General features: G+C 44.5%; 1 protein-coding gene across 3 annotated transcripts in view; it reads right to left on the reverse strand.

The window, feature by feature from the left end:
• LHFPL3 (LHFPL tetraspan subfamily member 3) overlaps positions 1-16381 on the reverse strand; it is a 244267-nt gene that overhangs the window by 3038 nt on the left and 224848 nt on the right. The window lies entirely within an intron of this gene.

Genomic DNA, 16381 nt, shown 5'->3' on the forward strand with positions numbered 1-16381 from the left:
AATGACTTCTTTCCCTCCCCTGAGGACACAATCCACATTTGCAAACATGATAAAATAATACCTTGTGTTAAATTTCAAATGAGGACAGAGGTGTGGAGGTGTTTTCAAATCAAACTCTCCCTTGAAAACTAATTCTCACTGCCCAGTTTCCATGTACTTAAGCAGATTTGCATACGGGGCGAGGGGACAGGGGTTGCGCTGGCACTGGGAGCAGGGTGACAAAGGCTCCCCCTCCTCGCTGGAGGTGACAGCCCCCGAGCTGGTGCTGCAGGGGGCAGCCACTGGAACAGGGGCTCAGTGAGGAAATCTATTTGCAAAGGTAAAAACCTGGGTGCCCCAGCATTTGGCAGTGAACAGAAGGTTCTTGCACCAAATGGACTCTGCCAATTCACCATTAGCTAAACTCTCCCAGACCCCTGAGACCAAACCATGAAGTTGTTTATCAGGCAGCCTCCTCACTGCCTCCTGGGAAAGGGTCACTGCTCAGGGGGTCCTACAAGGCCACAGCCTGGGGGAGAGGACAGCCACTGTCATCACAACCCCACTTCCTTTGTCATAACACAGGGGCCTCTGCAGGAGACTGCTGGAATGCAGAACTAGGGGGAAATCACTATTTTTGTGGCAACAAAAGAAAAAGAATGAATTTCATTGTGAAATGAAAGGAAACAAAGAATTTCAGAACTAGAAACGCTTAAAAATGTTACTGTAAGGAGACTGAAATATTTCATTTCCTCCCCCCATAATACATAGAGCAGTCACCTTTTCCCATTCCCTCAAATTTCCTACACCCCTTGACTCTTGTGGTCACCTTGGCCTGCAGCTAATTCACCCACAGACCCAGAGAGTTTGGTGCCCCAGGGCAGGATACCCAGACCCCAGAGCTTGGGATGGTGGTACATGAACAAGTGAGCCTGGTGGTGGCAAACCCTTCTGCCATGGACCTTGGATGCCTGCTTCCCCATCAACTTACAATAAACTGACATTTTTCAAGCAAAGTTTATTTTGGAGGAAAATTTCTGACTTGCTCAGCATGTATCTACAGTCCAGATTTATTTTACAAGACACTTTTAATTGATGTTGCCGAGACTAGAAAGTAGCAAATAAGTATGCAAGAAGCATAAGGTGGAGTAGGGAGGGCACTGAAAAAGAAAAATGGGTCAGTTTTGCTTGTGTTAAAAAATTAATATGAAATATAATCTTGTGGTAGAAACATTTTTGTGATGTGAGTATGTAATGGATTGGTACTTTCCAATTGCAAAAGGTATCCATTGATACCTCCATGAGCCTTCTTTCACCCTTTAGAACAAAAATGAAGGATAAAGTATGGATGAGAAATGGACATACTTGTGATAAATAACATCTATTAAAAATGGTCTGAGTCTGGAATTTTGGTGTATTTTTAAAATGTGGTTACTAATGTTATTAATATGGTAATTAGTAATATAGGTAAACAACACTACTAAATAAAGAGAATGAAAACATGCCTGAGACTAATCTGTTTATTTGTGAAGTGAGATAAGGGGGTTTGTGAGCCTCTTGAACAATCTATATTTGGTGAAACTGAAATCTGGAGAAAGATAATGTTGCATGGTGAGGAGCATGCGTCCTGATGCTCCTAGGAACAATCAAAGCTTAATAGAACTGAATGAGCCTTTTCTTTCAATTATTTTTAATCACAATTTCATGTACCTGTGTTATTCAAATGCCTAACACTGCTTATTGGATTCCCAGCAGCACTCGGTGTTTCAGCAGTAACATACTAAGACCTTTATTAATTTTTTGGACAAATTTTCCACACAGGTGTTATACACATGAAAGTGAAATTTAATAAATGCCAGAGGTGCCTAGTTACAAGACATAAGTAAGTCATTCATGTGCAACATCCTTCAGTCTGTTTTGTATCACACTATAGGCTTTTGACTCCTTGAAGTTTGTTTTCTTAGAGCTACTTACAGTGCTGTTGCCTAGAAATCAATTAATGAAAGCAGTCTTCATGGAAGCTGTATTACCCAACCACCCAGGAGCTCTGCTGTTAAGTTCCCTATTTAAAGTCTTTAAAGGCTTTCTGTTAGGCTGACCTCACCACAACAGAGTTATTACTCATAATTGACACATTCAATTAGGGCAATCACTTCTGTTGACTGCAGAGCTGGGGTACAGTCAGCCTGGAGGGATTTACAGCATTTTAGTGTTCATGTGCATTTCAGAAAGAGGACACTGAGGTTTGTTTGTGGTAAAGATGAATCACAGGGAGATTTCCAGGTTGCTTCCAGACAAGGTATAAAAGACATACTGAATTTCAGATGGTTCCTTCCATGCTGTTACTGTAAAGTCAGCAAAATGAATAGTAAATATAGAGAGAAAGGCAGACCTTCTAGATCTGGGTATATATTATCTCAGACAACCTTAAGACTTTACACCCCTAATTGCCACCAGACATATTTAAATGATCTTCTTTGCCATGTATTTGACTGGCATCTAGAAAATAACACCTTTCCAAGTGTTAACCTTTTATTGCTGACTCCAAACACACACAACTGCTGTGCTAAAGAGCAACTGGCATTCATGGTCACACCAAAATTGGTACCGTTACGAAACCACATCAGCTGGCAGAAGGCCATGGATTAATGAAGCACCAGAGATCTCCTCCCAGTACCTCCACAGAATTCTTCCAGCCTAAACAGCAACATCATCTGCTGAATGCTGGCACTGTGTTTAGTGTATGGAGGGAGATGAAGGATGAGAGAAACATTGATGATGAAGCCCTGCAATTGAAAATAAACATGCTGAGGCACCTTGGATAACACTGCTGCCTGGGCCGTAGGCCAAAAAAAATTGGACATGTTCAGTTTTAATGAGGTGCTTGGAATTCTCACCTTTCTGCTTATAGAACCACAGAATCATTAAGGTTGGAAAAGACCCCTAAGATCATCAATTCCAACCGTTAATGTTAGTGTAGCACTACCATGTTCACTGCCAAACCATAACCCCACGTGCCACACCCACACACCTTTTGAACACCTCCAGGGACAGTGAATCCAAGACTTCCCTGGGCAGTGTGTTCCAGTGCCTGACAACTCCTTTGGTGAAGAAGTTTTTCCTAATATCTAACCTAAACCTCCCCTGGTGCAACTCAAGACCATTTCCTCTCATCCTGTCACTTGTTACTTGGGAGATGAGACCAACCCGCACCTGGCTACAATCTCCTTTCTTGGAGTTATAGAGCATGATAAGGTCTCCCCTGATCCCCCTTTTCCCCAGGCTAAACACCCCCAGCTCCCTCAGCTGCTCCTCATAGGACTTGTGCTCTGGGCCCTTCACCAGCTCTGTTGCCCTTTTTGGACTCATTGATCTGGGTCAACTCCTCATAACCACAAGATAGATGGTTTTGTTGCTTACATCAGGGGTAGTGGAATGCCACATGTGTTAAAACTCCACTTGTAGCCACTGTAGCCCAAAATTCAAACAGCAATATGTATTCATGGCCTGGACAATATCCCGATGTGTCTAATTAAAAGGCATGAAAGGCAGATAGACGCTCAGATGCACAGAGCAGCCGATGACCCACCATCTCTTATTTCCTTGATAATAAGAGTCTCTTTAAAACACATAAAACATCCAATTTGAGTGGCCTGAGAGAATTATTTTGTTCTTCATGTGATAATAGAGAGGTTTTACGTGCATTCCCATTTCCCTGCCTGCTGTGGGTACCTTTTCCCTCTTGAGCATCCCACCTGAGCATCCTTTGCCCTGGCCTCATGGTGGGGTGCTTATCCATCACCTGGAGAGTGACCCCGGGTAAACTGTGCTCTCAGTAAACAGCCAGGCACCAACTCAGGTCCTCTCCAAGAATCCTGATAATCCAAGCTGAAACTCTAGCACGTGTTTTGGAGAAGCTGTCCACAGATCATCCTGGAAACAGCTGTATGGCCAGGAGGAGAGTAAGTGCTCTGCTGCCTACTCCTGCACTGCAGTTGAGACACAGTGAGGAGGGTACAAGGCTACCCTTTGGAGATGGAAAGAAGAATGGACAGAAATTCCCCAACTGTTTTGCTAGCAGCTCTCTTTCAGTGTTTCACTCTTCAGCATCTTCTCAACAAAATGTGATAGATGACCTGTCCACACCAGAGCTGCCCAAGGCATTTCCTCCTCCTCCTCTTGGCAAACCAGCAGGCAGGATCTGGCAACTGCCTTCTCTGCCATCACTCACAGCTATCAAAGACTACCTGAGAGGGCACGGGTTAAAGAGAATGCACAATAAACCTTGAGGAGTTACTAAAACTTTTACAAAATTTTGGGATTGAAATTGTGTGATGGTTTTGTCCATATGGCATTAGAGGAGAAGCTCATCTGAGCAGAAGGTGTGTGAGCTTGCTCTTCTGCTGCAGCACTTCCTTGCAATAAAATAGAATTGAATCACATAAAAACTGACAAGGTTTTTACGAACTCAGTATGCAAGCCCTGTGAAATCAGAGCTGAGTGGAACAGTGGCACTTATTCAATATGCTGGGTGGTATCTTGCTCACCCTGTTAGTGACAGCAGCTGAACTCCTGGGCTTGGCTTGTGGGAAGTGTTTCTAGGACTGTAGGAAATGGTTTCAGGAGCATTCAGGAATTTTCTAAACATGTGGTTCAGGTGGTTTTGTTGTTAGAAGGCTCAGTTCATGGCTGCACAAGCACATTTCTAGCATGCAAGAGGATGCTGTGTCTGGGTGCTCCCCTCTGCTGCTTCAGCCCTAACTACCAGTGGGGCTCTGATGGCTGCACCCAGCTTTCTCTGTACTTTGGGGGTGGGGGGCAGCAGGGTAGCCAAGGGCTGTCTGGAATGGTGGGTGGCATGCCAGGATGTCCCCTTCAGGCGGGTGACCTCTCCAGGTTACTCCTCGAAGTTCAGAGATTCCTCACTGCAACAGAACCTTGGTAAGTGGTTAATAGCATGCTAAACTTCGAAATCTTAGCTAAGTGATATAAAAGATTGATTGTGCAAATATAATCTTTCAGACATAAACCACTGAACAAGTCTGGGACTACGACTGGATTCAGCCACACCTACACTTCTCTTTGAGAAGGGATTTAGAATGCAAGGGGTTTCTTTCTGAACCTCATGCCTCAATGACAGGGTCTCTCTGGCAGTTTTGTCTGACCTTGTCCTCTATGTAGTAAATAAACAATCTTGCCATTGAATCTTGTTAAACCATTGTTGCATTTACCATTGAACTTTGTTAAATCACTGTTTTATATCAATAAAGTATACTGTTGCTTCTCTCTTGTATATTGTTGCTGCTCTCATACAAGTGCAGCTGCTTCCATCCATGACAGATGGTTTCAGGGCCACAGGGGTGATGATGGGCTGAACAGGCAGAACGCTGTTTTATTAGACATAGTTTTCAGAGAAGAAACAGAAAAATGTTGAAGGATCCAGTCAAATAAATTTGGTCAGGTTTCCAGCATCGGTGTACAACACACAGCTGGACAGAACTTTGCTGTCAACTTACATGCTGTCATTCACAAGAAAAAACCCAGCACACCATCAGACCTAAAGCTACACTCCTTGAACACTTAATGCACTCAGTGACTGTCCTGCCCTCCCTCAAAGACTCTGGCCAATTCCTGTAGTTTTAAAATCCAATTTAATTTTACATTGGATTTTCCCCCCTTTTTCTGTTGTATGTAATGACTGAAACATGGCAGGATGAAATGGCTGTCAGTTCAGAGGCTGGTTGGTTGCAGGCAGTGTGCTGTGGGGGGAGAATAATGAAATCATCGAATGGTTTGGGTTGGAAGGGACCTGAAAGGTCATCTCATTCCAACCCACTTGCCATGGGCAGGGGCACCTTCCACTTGACCAGACTGCTCAAAGCCCCACCCAACCTGGCCTTGAACACTTCCAGGGACAAGGCATCTCTGGGCAACCTGTTCCAGGGCCTCACCACCCTCACAATAAAGAGTGACATGGCAGGGATACATTATTTTCAGCATTGTTTTCTCCAAACAGAAGTTTTTTGAAGCTATTACAACAATAAGCAAAAGTCTCCAGGACTAAAAGTGGTTGTCAAGAAAAATTGATCAAAAAAAAGGCATTCAGCAATGAAGTCTGACCACCTTGTGCCAAGATATGAAAGGAGACATGTATTTGGAAATTAAGTCTGGAGCCCAGAGTGGGTTAGGGCAGACTAACCATTTGTGGTCTTGACTTCATGTTGGGGTCTCCTCTCCCCTGCCATGTAGCCCTGGGAGAGGGGCCCTGAGGGCACAGACACGGGGTTTCCCTGTCCCTGCTCAGCCTCGTTCCCATTGGTTGGTTTGTGTTCCCTGCGCGGGCAGAAGGACCCTTGGTCCCGTGACTGAAACAGTTCCTGGGCAGAGCCCCGGCCATGCGGCTGGAGAAATAAACATCTCTGAAACAGCTAGCAAGAATCTGTCCATATATATTTCCTTTCCACAGGACGCCTGGTTTGATATATGCATGTTGCAGTATCCCCACTGCAACAACTTCATGTTCCTGTTTTCTTCCAGATGGAAGCTTTGAGAAAGGTGAGAAGATTTTTTGGGAGGAGAGAGAGAAGATGGAGGTTAGGCCTGGAGATGCATCTCACATAACATCAGCTCTCTTACAGTCAGATATCAGATGTGAGGGTCTAGGAAGTCCTTGGAGAGGTTCAGGGCCCTCCTGGGGAGACTCATTTATTAGGATGGCTCCCAGGATGGATGAGTGATGTTGGCTCCTGTGGGACTGAGACCTGGATGAGACAGGAGGCCTAAATCTGAGATACACAAAGTGAGGTGTGTGAATCCTGGAGTTATAATTAACCAGCACAAAGTGATTAACTGCATTCATTGACACGAGAAGAGAGAAGCTGTTGCCCATGCATGGAAGATCTCCAGCCTGAAATATCAAAATATTAGGCAGCTTTGGATTAGTTGTTTGTAACAAGCCATCAGAGACCTTGTCTGAGCACAGCTTGAGGATGGGTATTTTTAGTCCTTTTGGAGTGTGCCACTGTGTTCCAGGACTGCTTTCCCAGGGAGCAAAGGGCTTTGCAGGAGCTGGGTCTGAGATTCCAACTACAGCTCAGGAAGGCTCAGTAAGATCAGCTAAACAGCTTAAGGATTGACTAGGCAGGGATGCAAGGAGTGGGCCAGCCTGATGGGAAGGCATGAGCCAAGCTACATATAGCAGTCAGCTTAGCTCTCTTGTCACTGAGATCGTGCCTGGAGGAGCAGGTGAATTTTGAATGCAAATCTTCTGAAATGGGGTTACAGCAGCTTAAAGAAGGCACCTCTTTAGAGCTTGGCAGTTTTCTTATCTCTGAAAGACCCTCCTTCAGCTACTCCTAAATATAGCCAGGTGGCAGTGACAGGCTCTAAAACTCTGAATATGGGCAGGCTTCAAGCTTCCCTGCCACCCTTCCTAGTCCCTGGCTCGGGTGGCTTTCCTCTGGTTTGAATGCAGCTCTAAGAATACAACATATGTGTATTTATTGGTGAGAAAGACAGGAGGAGAGTGACAGGCAGAGGGAAGAGAGAGTTATCCAAGGATGGATCAAGTTGTTGCTGTCATCGCTGTCATCTGCTGGCACCAGTCTGGGCTGGTGGAAACAGGGCTCCCTTGGGTGATGGCTCTGCTAGCCATGCCTCGCTACCAACAGCTTTTGGGTTCCTCATCTGGGCAGGTTGGTGCTCATGGCTGTGCCTCCTGGGCAGGCATCACCATCCCTCTGCTACTGTCACACACAGCAAGTGTGCCCTGGACACGGCAGAGGCTGTGTGTCTGCCCAAGGTGAGAACCGGCACACTGAGATGCCGTGATCAGATACTGCTGAACAGTGGGCTGCCTTTTCCTCCATTTCAATATTTGCTTCTGTCAAGAAAAGGAAGATTTTTATCATAATGAACAAACACAGCAAAAAGCCTCCTATTCTTTCTCCTAAAGAGTTTTCTTTTACTGTGGAACATCACAGAAATGCTCCTTCCTCTGGTGGTCCCATTCCAGAAGGCTCATCAATTTGTCTTTTGTACTTGGTGGTGTTTCTGTCAAGTTTGGGATGGGAGTCACGTCTCAAGACAGGTTTGCTGGCATGGGAGATCTAGTATGTTGTTGGAAGGACTGGCAAGAGGCTGAAATGCCTTCATCAATAATGTCTTTCACATGAAGTAGCTTCCTGCTCTGCAGAGTTGTAGGCTCGAGTCAAGCAAAATCAGTCACTTGTTCATCTATTTTTATTTCCTCCATGTGGTTTGCTGCAGTCTTTCTTTGCCCAGATGGTCAAATAAATTGCTGTCACTAAACAGGAGTCTCTGAACAGTGATTCCTAAACTCTTCCTGTTCTTTAACTGTTAAATGAGAAAATGTTTCACCTTCTTTATATTCTGCCCATTTGCTGTAGCTGTTTTTCAGTTTCTCCCCTGGAACCCAGAGGATCTTTAGGTATTTTTGTTTGTTTCTCCAGCCTTCAAGCTGCGTGATCAGACTGCTCAGAAAGGTCTGCATTGTCTGTATTTAAAAACTGTTACAAACTTTGATGTACTTGTTTTCTGGGAGCTCCTCTGAGGATCCAGCCATGTCAGTGAGGTACCTTTACAAGGTTCTGGGCATATTGGCCAGAAAAAGTTTGGGTCGGCATTGTACAATCCTATGCTTTTTTATTTTGTTAATAACATTTTATATCTAGCTTTAGTAGCAGTATATCTTCCAAGAGTTTTCCTGTGATAGACAATGTTAGATGTTGATGTTGGCACGTTTTTGGTTTGGGGAAACAAACCTTGCTGCCATTGTTACAAAGCTCTCCTTGCCTGGGCTGGGCTGTCAGGGCAGGCCGGAGGCAGAGCCCAGGGCCAGCATGGGCTGCGGGGCTGTGAGTGAGCCCCAGCCTGCAAGAGCCACTTCGGTGCGTGCTCAGGCTCCACGCCGGCTTGAGCCTGCTTTTCTGTGAGCAGGGAGAGAGTGGGAGTTCGGTGCTGGGAGAAAGCCAAGATACTGAAGCAGATTCTTGAAGGTGCCAGCCAGGATCTCTGCATAAGGAAGCTGCTACGATGGGGCTTATTTTAGTGATGTGACAGAAACGGAGCTCTGCTCTTTTTTCAACAGACAGGATTTCTCCAGATGATTTCCCAATTCATATAGTGAGTCTTTCCTCCTAACAGAAACAAAGAGGGCTGTGACAGTTCTCTGGCCATTCCAATATGTTAATATGACATCTCTGTGAATGAAATTTCCTGAAAAAAGATGCTGATTTTTTTATTATAACATAATAACTAAAGCATTGCAAGAAGTTTAAATGTCACAGAAAACATAAGAAAAATATCAATGCTGACAGACCTTAAATGCTGCAGAATAATAAAAACATTTAAACTCTCTCCTTTTTTTGGTGTGAAATGAATTTCCCTGTTCTTTGGCCAGTGCCAAAGCTCTGTGACCTGGGAACATGGCACAAATCCATGCTGTGCAAAGGCACATCCAAGGATTTCCAAAAGTTTTCCAAACTTTCTCTTTGTATGTACTTGTGCTGATGGGAGGAGAAAATTTGATGAATGAATTGGGCTGGGACTGGGAGTGGGGCTGTTGGGGCTCACCATGGAGGGGAAGGGTCCTGCAGCTGCAGGACTTTGTCCAGAGCACCTCTGGGGCAGGGGCTCACCAAGGCAAGGCTGTATTTCCTTCCTCCTGAGACACTCCTCTCTGACTGGTTGGCTGCTGTAATGTTGGTTCTCAACCAAAACCTGCTAATGAGCTGCAAATATTGATCCCATTTCTACCTTTGAGAAAGATACAGGTGCCAATTTACACGTTTATGGGCAACAGGAAGATAACGATCTGGAGCAGCTTTGGTCTGAGATTTCAAAACTGCAGCTTAATGATTAGCTTACCGAGCACAGGAATGTTAATTAACAGGCTAGATACTCTCTAGGCAAATAGGAAGTATTTAGAACTGTGCATTAGGCCTACAATTGTTTCCAACGGTATGAAATTACATGTTAAACTACTGAAAATATCTCTGTGGGGTTAGATGATACTCAGCTAGAGGAGAGTCTGGATTTGGGAGTTGGCACAGCCAGGGTCTAGGGAGAGGGAGAGGGTGAGCTTTTTCGTGAGTACCATCTGCCATGAAAACCTGCCTGATACGCAGCAAGGACAGTGTTGAGTGCTCACAGTCTTGAAGGCTTTTCTGCCATCTTCCCTTTCTTGCTCCAAACCAAATTTATGCAGGCTTTGGACAATATATAAGGATTTATTATTGCTATTAATTTATATTAGTCCCTTAAACATTTTCTTGAGTTGCTCTAGAGGTGTGAAGGGCACTCTTGTAAAAGAAAGAGATTCCTTCCCTGAAGAGCTTTGAGCACAGAAGGCAAACTGCAATTAGCAGTGCAGAGAGAAAAAAAAAGCCATCTCAGAGAAGGAAGGGGAGGGCTGTGTTAGGAAATTGCCAGCTGAAAAGCATGCAGAAAGGCAAACTGGTTTGCAGAAGCCCTGAATGACAGGTGTAGTACAATGTCCTCTGGGCCAGAACAGGAAGATAACATCCCAGTATATCCAGCAAGCCCTATAGTCTTAGGCAGGTATCCATGTGGTGCTGTAGATAGTTCACCTTAATTCCTCCTCTGGAAGGATCACACCCCACACAATATAAGATCGACTCCAGGGCTTAGAATTCCTGATGGCTTCTTTCCCCCTCCTGTCCTGCACCTGATTCACACAAACACATGGACAATTTTCCCATTGTTTGGCTATTCCCACCAATGACCGTAAGACAAATCTTGGTAAAATGCACCTTTCAATGTAAGAATGCCACTGTAACAGGAAGAGACAGCAGGGCAGTCTCGAGCATCAACCAACCCCGTACAAAACACTAACAGAAAGGGGGGAAATCTCCAGTCCACCATCTCAAATCAAACACCAGTTTCACGAGGATTCCTCAAATGTCAGTCACCAGTTTCTCAGAGACAGCAATAATTCAGAACAACCTATTAGATAAAGAAGATACTGATATAGATTTGCTCAGAAATGAAGCTCATCTGTAAAAAGGGAGGCAGCTTAGACAAAGGAAACAAGTCTGTTCCAGTTGCGTCCCCACAGCTGCATTTGCGGCAACACTCCCTGGGGAGCCTTTTTCTCCACCTACAGCCTTAGTGAAGGGGGGGGTTAATGCCCTATCCTGCTGTGTAGCTCTAGAAAAGCTCCAATAAAAGCTTCCACCCACCCACACCCTAAACAAGTAATATCTGTCCATCCTTCCCTTTCATTTTGGTCCATCAGGGTATGGCCAGGTCAGCAGTGGGGGCATAGGAGACCCTGTGTGTACCCTTGGTGCTGGGCTGCTCAGGGACCAGTGCCACTGCCGCTGGCCCTGCTGGGGCTGCCAGGGCTGAGGGTCCTGCCGATGCCCCCTCTCCTCCAAGAGACCCTGGCAGTGTCGACTTTCCAGTGCAGGTGCTGCCTGTGTTTGGTATCTGGCACTGAGACACCTCCTCGGTGCTTAAATAATAACGATGGATTTCTGCTCTGGAGTGATAGCTTGTGCTGCGCAGCTGGGTTAATGTGTGTCAGCTGTCATCGTCCCTGTCAGCCGCTGCTGTCACTGAGCAGCAGATAAGTAAATCTGTGATGATGCATATCCCAGAGAGAGCAGGGATTAAATATTTCATCGCCTCAGACACTGAAACATCTCTTAATTTGGTGTCCTTTTCCAGCGGTCACATCCTCTCGGATCGCCCAGCCCTGGGGAGAGCAGAGGCTGCCTGGGTTTCAGAGACCATGGGGCCGGGCATTGCTGGTGGCAAAGTCCCTGCAGGCAGGGCGAGCCAAGCTGCTGTGCCAGTCTTGGCACATTTAAAAATAAGCAGAAACTCAAGGAAAAAGAAAATCCTCCTTTTTTCCCAATGGGCATGATAAGGCAGTTGAGCCTCTGTTGTACAGACCAGGGACAAGTGGCCTAGTGCCCACCTTGGGCTGTCTCTGGGACACACTTCTGAGCACCATGGACTGAGCATCTGCTGTGTATGGTGGCTCACTCCACTTGGGCAGCACTGTGGAAAGCATCAGCAGTGGTTGTAGTTAGGTAAATGTGCTTGTTTCATGGTGTTCCCAAAGTGATGGGTCACTGAACCCTGGAGATGGGCTTGGTGGTCATTCCCACAGCCCTTACATCACCACGTGTCCATCCTCTTCCTTCTCTGTGGTGATATTCAAAGCCCTTTGCTAGCAAAGTCTCATATTATCGCTTGCTTGGAGACAGGAAAAAAAGCTACAATTCAGATTTCTTCATATTTTTGGACTTTTCTGCTGTTGCCCATAGGAACTTTATATTGAAGGAATTTTCAGTGCAAAATACCGATTTGTTGACACTGAAATTTTCTCAGATGCTTCTTTTTTTTAACACATGAAAGGAGCTATATGTGGAAAATGAAAGAAAATGCTCTGATGAACAAGATCTTGGCTACTTTTAGACTAACTACCTACAGACACAAACAAAAATGAAAATGTCTCCTTTTTTTGTTTCACACTGGAAGAGAAGGAAGACCCATCCTGTTAGTGCTGCTCATGAAATAAAGTCCTCGTTTTCCAGAAAGACTTAATGAACCATAAACCTTCAAAAACCAGGAAGACATATGAACATGAGTTCTGAAAAGCCTGATTTCTTTCTTATTTCCTGAGAGCTAGTGGTTTTCTTTGCAATTTTGAGGAACAGAAGGTTGGTTTTTTGTTTGGTTTTGTTAGCATCTTTGTTTGTTTGTTTGTTTTTTAAGCTGAGATTCAAGTACAACACGTGACTCAGAATTGGAACTTGGAAAAGAGAAAGCATGAGCAGTTGTGACACTTCTAAACCTGTAGGTACTTCCACAGGCATTTCATCTTCATCCCTTCCTTGTCTTCATATGAACTAATCTCTTTATCTGGACAACAGATAGAGTGTATCTTCCATTTGGGTATGTTCCCCTATAGGTCTGTGATTGCACTGACTCTGGGACCAGTAGCTGGACCTCAGCAGGAAACAAACTGAGGTTTTGCAGGTGGATCTTTCTGCTTCCCTGTTATGTAAGGTCCCCAAATCAGTATTCATCTGTGCACTGTGAAGTAGCAGCATTTCTGCTTCTTTTTGATTTTTTTTTCATGTGGGGAAAGTATAGTTTGTTCTGGCTTCTTACATAAAAATAGAAGATTTTATGAGATGCATTTCCCTCAGGCCCCACAGAGTAGATTTTGTTCTGTAATAAGAGACCAATGTGTTTTAATTGCTTGTTGTAGACTACTACCTGTTAAATTTGTCTGACAGTGTGACACCAGCAAAAAACTTCTTTTCTGTTTTACTTCCTTCTACGTTAGAGCTGTCAAACAACTTGAACATCTAAGGATAAAACATGACAGATGACTCAAATATGTGACAGGTCATAAAATATTGATTCTTCACGTTACCTGCTAATGAAACACGTCACCATGGGTAAATCTTCCTTACTTTGGATTCCTGACTTTTAATTGTTATCATTCCAGTTTAGGTTGTAGTCTAGAATTAGGAAGCAATGGGTTGGGTCCCAGGAAATGCAAAAGCCTATAAATAAGGAATCAGTTCTACTTTTCTTTAACTAGTGTTTTTTATCTAGACTCCCAGCCATGTTTTCTGTTAAAATCTACATCTGATGGAAACCCTTTTGGACCTTTCTGGGTCTTTTTTGATTCAGTAGAACCAAACCAGCTGCTAAGATCATATTATAATGAGAAGCACCAAGGATCAATCAAGGACTTCCCATTGGGATTTTTTTCCCCAAGAGAAGAACCTTCTCTTGATCATGTATGAAATAAATAATAATTACTAGATTTTTTTCAGGATTTTGCCATTTTCCCAGTTAAGCTTATAATTTTTAGTATTTTTATGTAATTTTCAACTAGCAGCAGCTCAGTCTGGGTTTTCTTGTCTGGTCCTACTGGGTCCTTTCTGTCAAATGAAGGCAGCATTTTTTTGGCTAGAGATCTCTATGTAAGATCTTTTGGCAGGAAGAAAGGGACGCTGCCCTACTTGAACCTACCTTTCAAGCAAAATCTGGAAAACAATGTTCAAAATCATATTAGTAATCTCTTGAGTAGGGGTTGTGTCTTGTACAAGTTTTTTACTTCATCAGTGAAATGGTGGGAACTGCCAGCCTCCTGACTCAAGCCTGTGAGAGCAGAAGTGTGTCTTCACTTCTTAAACACTTCCCTGTCTGTGACTGAAAACTTCCCACAGAAAAGTTAACATCATTCCTCCTCAAAGGAGCCGTTTCTAATGCGGTGAGACCCCTTTCTAACAGTGAGCTTTCAGTGCAAAAGTATCTGGTGCCAGAGGAGTGCCAGTGCAAGGACGTGTTGGAGGCTGGCAGACATTCAGCTCTGAGAGCAGGACGTGCTGGAGTCTGACATGGTCTCTGCTGCTGTTGAGGGGAAGACCCCTGCTCTCCATAACTCCCATGCCTGGAAAACTCAGTAGCCCACAAGTGCCAGACTGTCCCTGCTCCAGATGGAATGAACAGTGCAGAGGAGCTGATGTGCTTTAGGCTGTTTTACTGGAAGCAGAAGGACATAGCCTTTGTGCAGCTTTGGAGGGATGGACAAGCTCTTCCATGACTCACCATGCAATTATTCCCAGGGCAGATCCAACCTTAGGAGTGCTGAGAATCATAGGCCAACACTTGTAAACAAAAATACTGCCCCTTTTCCAAGGGAGGGGAGTGCTGACATGGCCAATGCTGACAGCAGGAGCAGCTGGGTTGTTCCCAGGCACCATTTGCCACACTTGGAGGATTTGGATGGTGCAGCCAGACCTTGAGAGTATCTCTCTGGTAACCAAATTACCACAACTGGCACTTTAATTCTTCACTCAGGAATTAAAGTGAGATGAGAAGACCAGCCCTTGTATCACAGCAGCCCCATTGGGGGTGGATGACAAAAAGTCTATTGAAAGTATAGAACAAGCATTTGATGAACGCTTGCTGATGTAGCACCTGTGTGCTTGGAAGGTTATCTGTTTTCCACTTCTATAAGCCAGACTACAAAAGGACTTGAACCATGAATCTGAAAAATCTGAAAAGCATCCTCATAGCATTTAGGAAACATTATTTAGATAAGCTGCTATGAAAATAAATGCAAAACTTGTTGGAAAAACATACTGTTAGAGTGGTGATTAGTGGCTCACTGTCCAGCTGAAGGACTGCATTTATTAGAGTTTCATGGGGATCTCTCTCAGGTCTGATGTTATTAAAATACTTTCACTAACCACTTGGATAGTGGAATAGAGGATCTCCAATGGAATAGAGGATGTCCTCCTCCATTTGTAGGTCACAGTAATTCAGGAGGGGGTCCAAGTGTGTTGTCGGACAGAAACAGTATTCAACATTTATCATGAGTTAGAGAAACGGTCTAAAAAACAGAACACAATTTAATAGCAATACATGCATGGCAGAAGAGGGAGTTGTACCTAAAAGTTAGGGACCAAATGACCACATGATCCCACAAGGCCCTTCTGTTGTGAAAAATTGACAAATGCCCTACCATTTTGGAGAAGCAGAAAAATTTATCTGCAAGATGCACAAAGTGAGTCTACCAGGCTGCTCAGCAAGGCCTCAGCTGCATGGTTGGCTTTTTGGCACCAGACTGTAAGGGAGAAGTGAACCTACCTGGTAAATACAAGAGTGGAACAACAAGAGTGTCAGAAGCCTTGGAATTCTTAATGTAAGAGAAAACACGGGCAATTGATTTGTGTAATCTAGAGGAAAGGAGACTTACTGGACATAACACTCTTAACTATGAAAAAAAGCTGCTGTGAAAATGAAGGGAATAAATCACAGGAATGTGACAAGTAATGGACTTAGAGTGCAGCCAGGGAAATTTCACAGACATTAGGAAAACCTGTCCAAGATAAAGTCCCTTGGCCTGGGGAGCAGCTGCTGAGAGAGGAGTGGGAGCTGGTAATGCTGGGGGTCCTGCAGTGCTCCCCTCACCAAAATGCCCCCACTCCCTGCAGCCAGGCAGAGCTAGAGGCACATAAAAACCCACATTGCACCCACTGACGTCCAACAGGGAGAGAGGAAAAGAAAAATGCCCCGTCTCCATCTTACACCCTTTGCCCCCACAGGAGGGACAACAGCCCCGTGAGGATGCTGGGCTACAGGGGCAATTCATAAAGCAGGGCTCAGGTGACAGCAGTGTCTTGCTGTTCACCACATCTCCAGTTGAAGGGACTAAATTACTTAGGAACATCATGTTTTCTCCCCAGGTGACTTACACAGAGGGCATTTCCACTGATCAGGGAAGAACGATTCCCCAGCCCATATTTCTGTGCCAACTGTACTGTCTATTTTTAACAGCAAGCTGCCATTAGCATTTGTTTGCTAAAAATAAACACATTTCAAA

The sequence above is a fragment of the Corvus hawaiiensis genome, chromosome 4 (genome assembly GCF_020740725.1).
Source record: "Corvus hawaiiensis isolate bCorHaw1 chromosome 4, bCorHaw1.pri.cur, whole genome shotgun sequence".
NCBI lineage: Eukaryota > Metazoa > Chordata > Aves > Passeriformes > Corvidae > Corvus > Corvus hawaiiensis.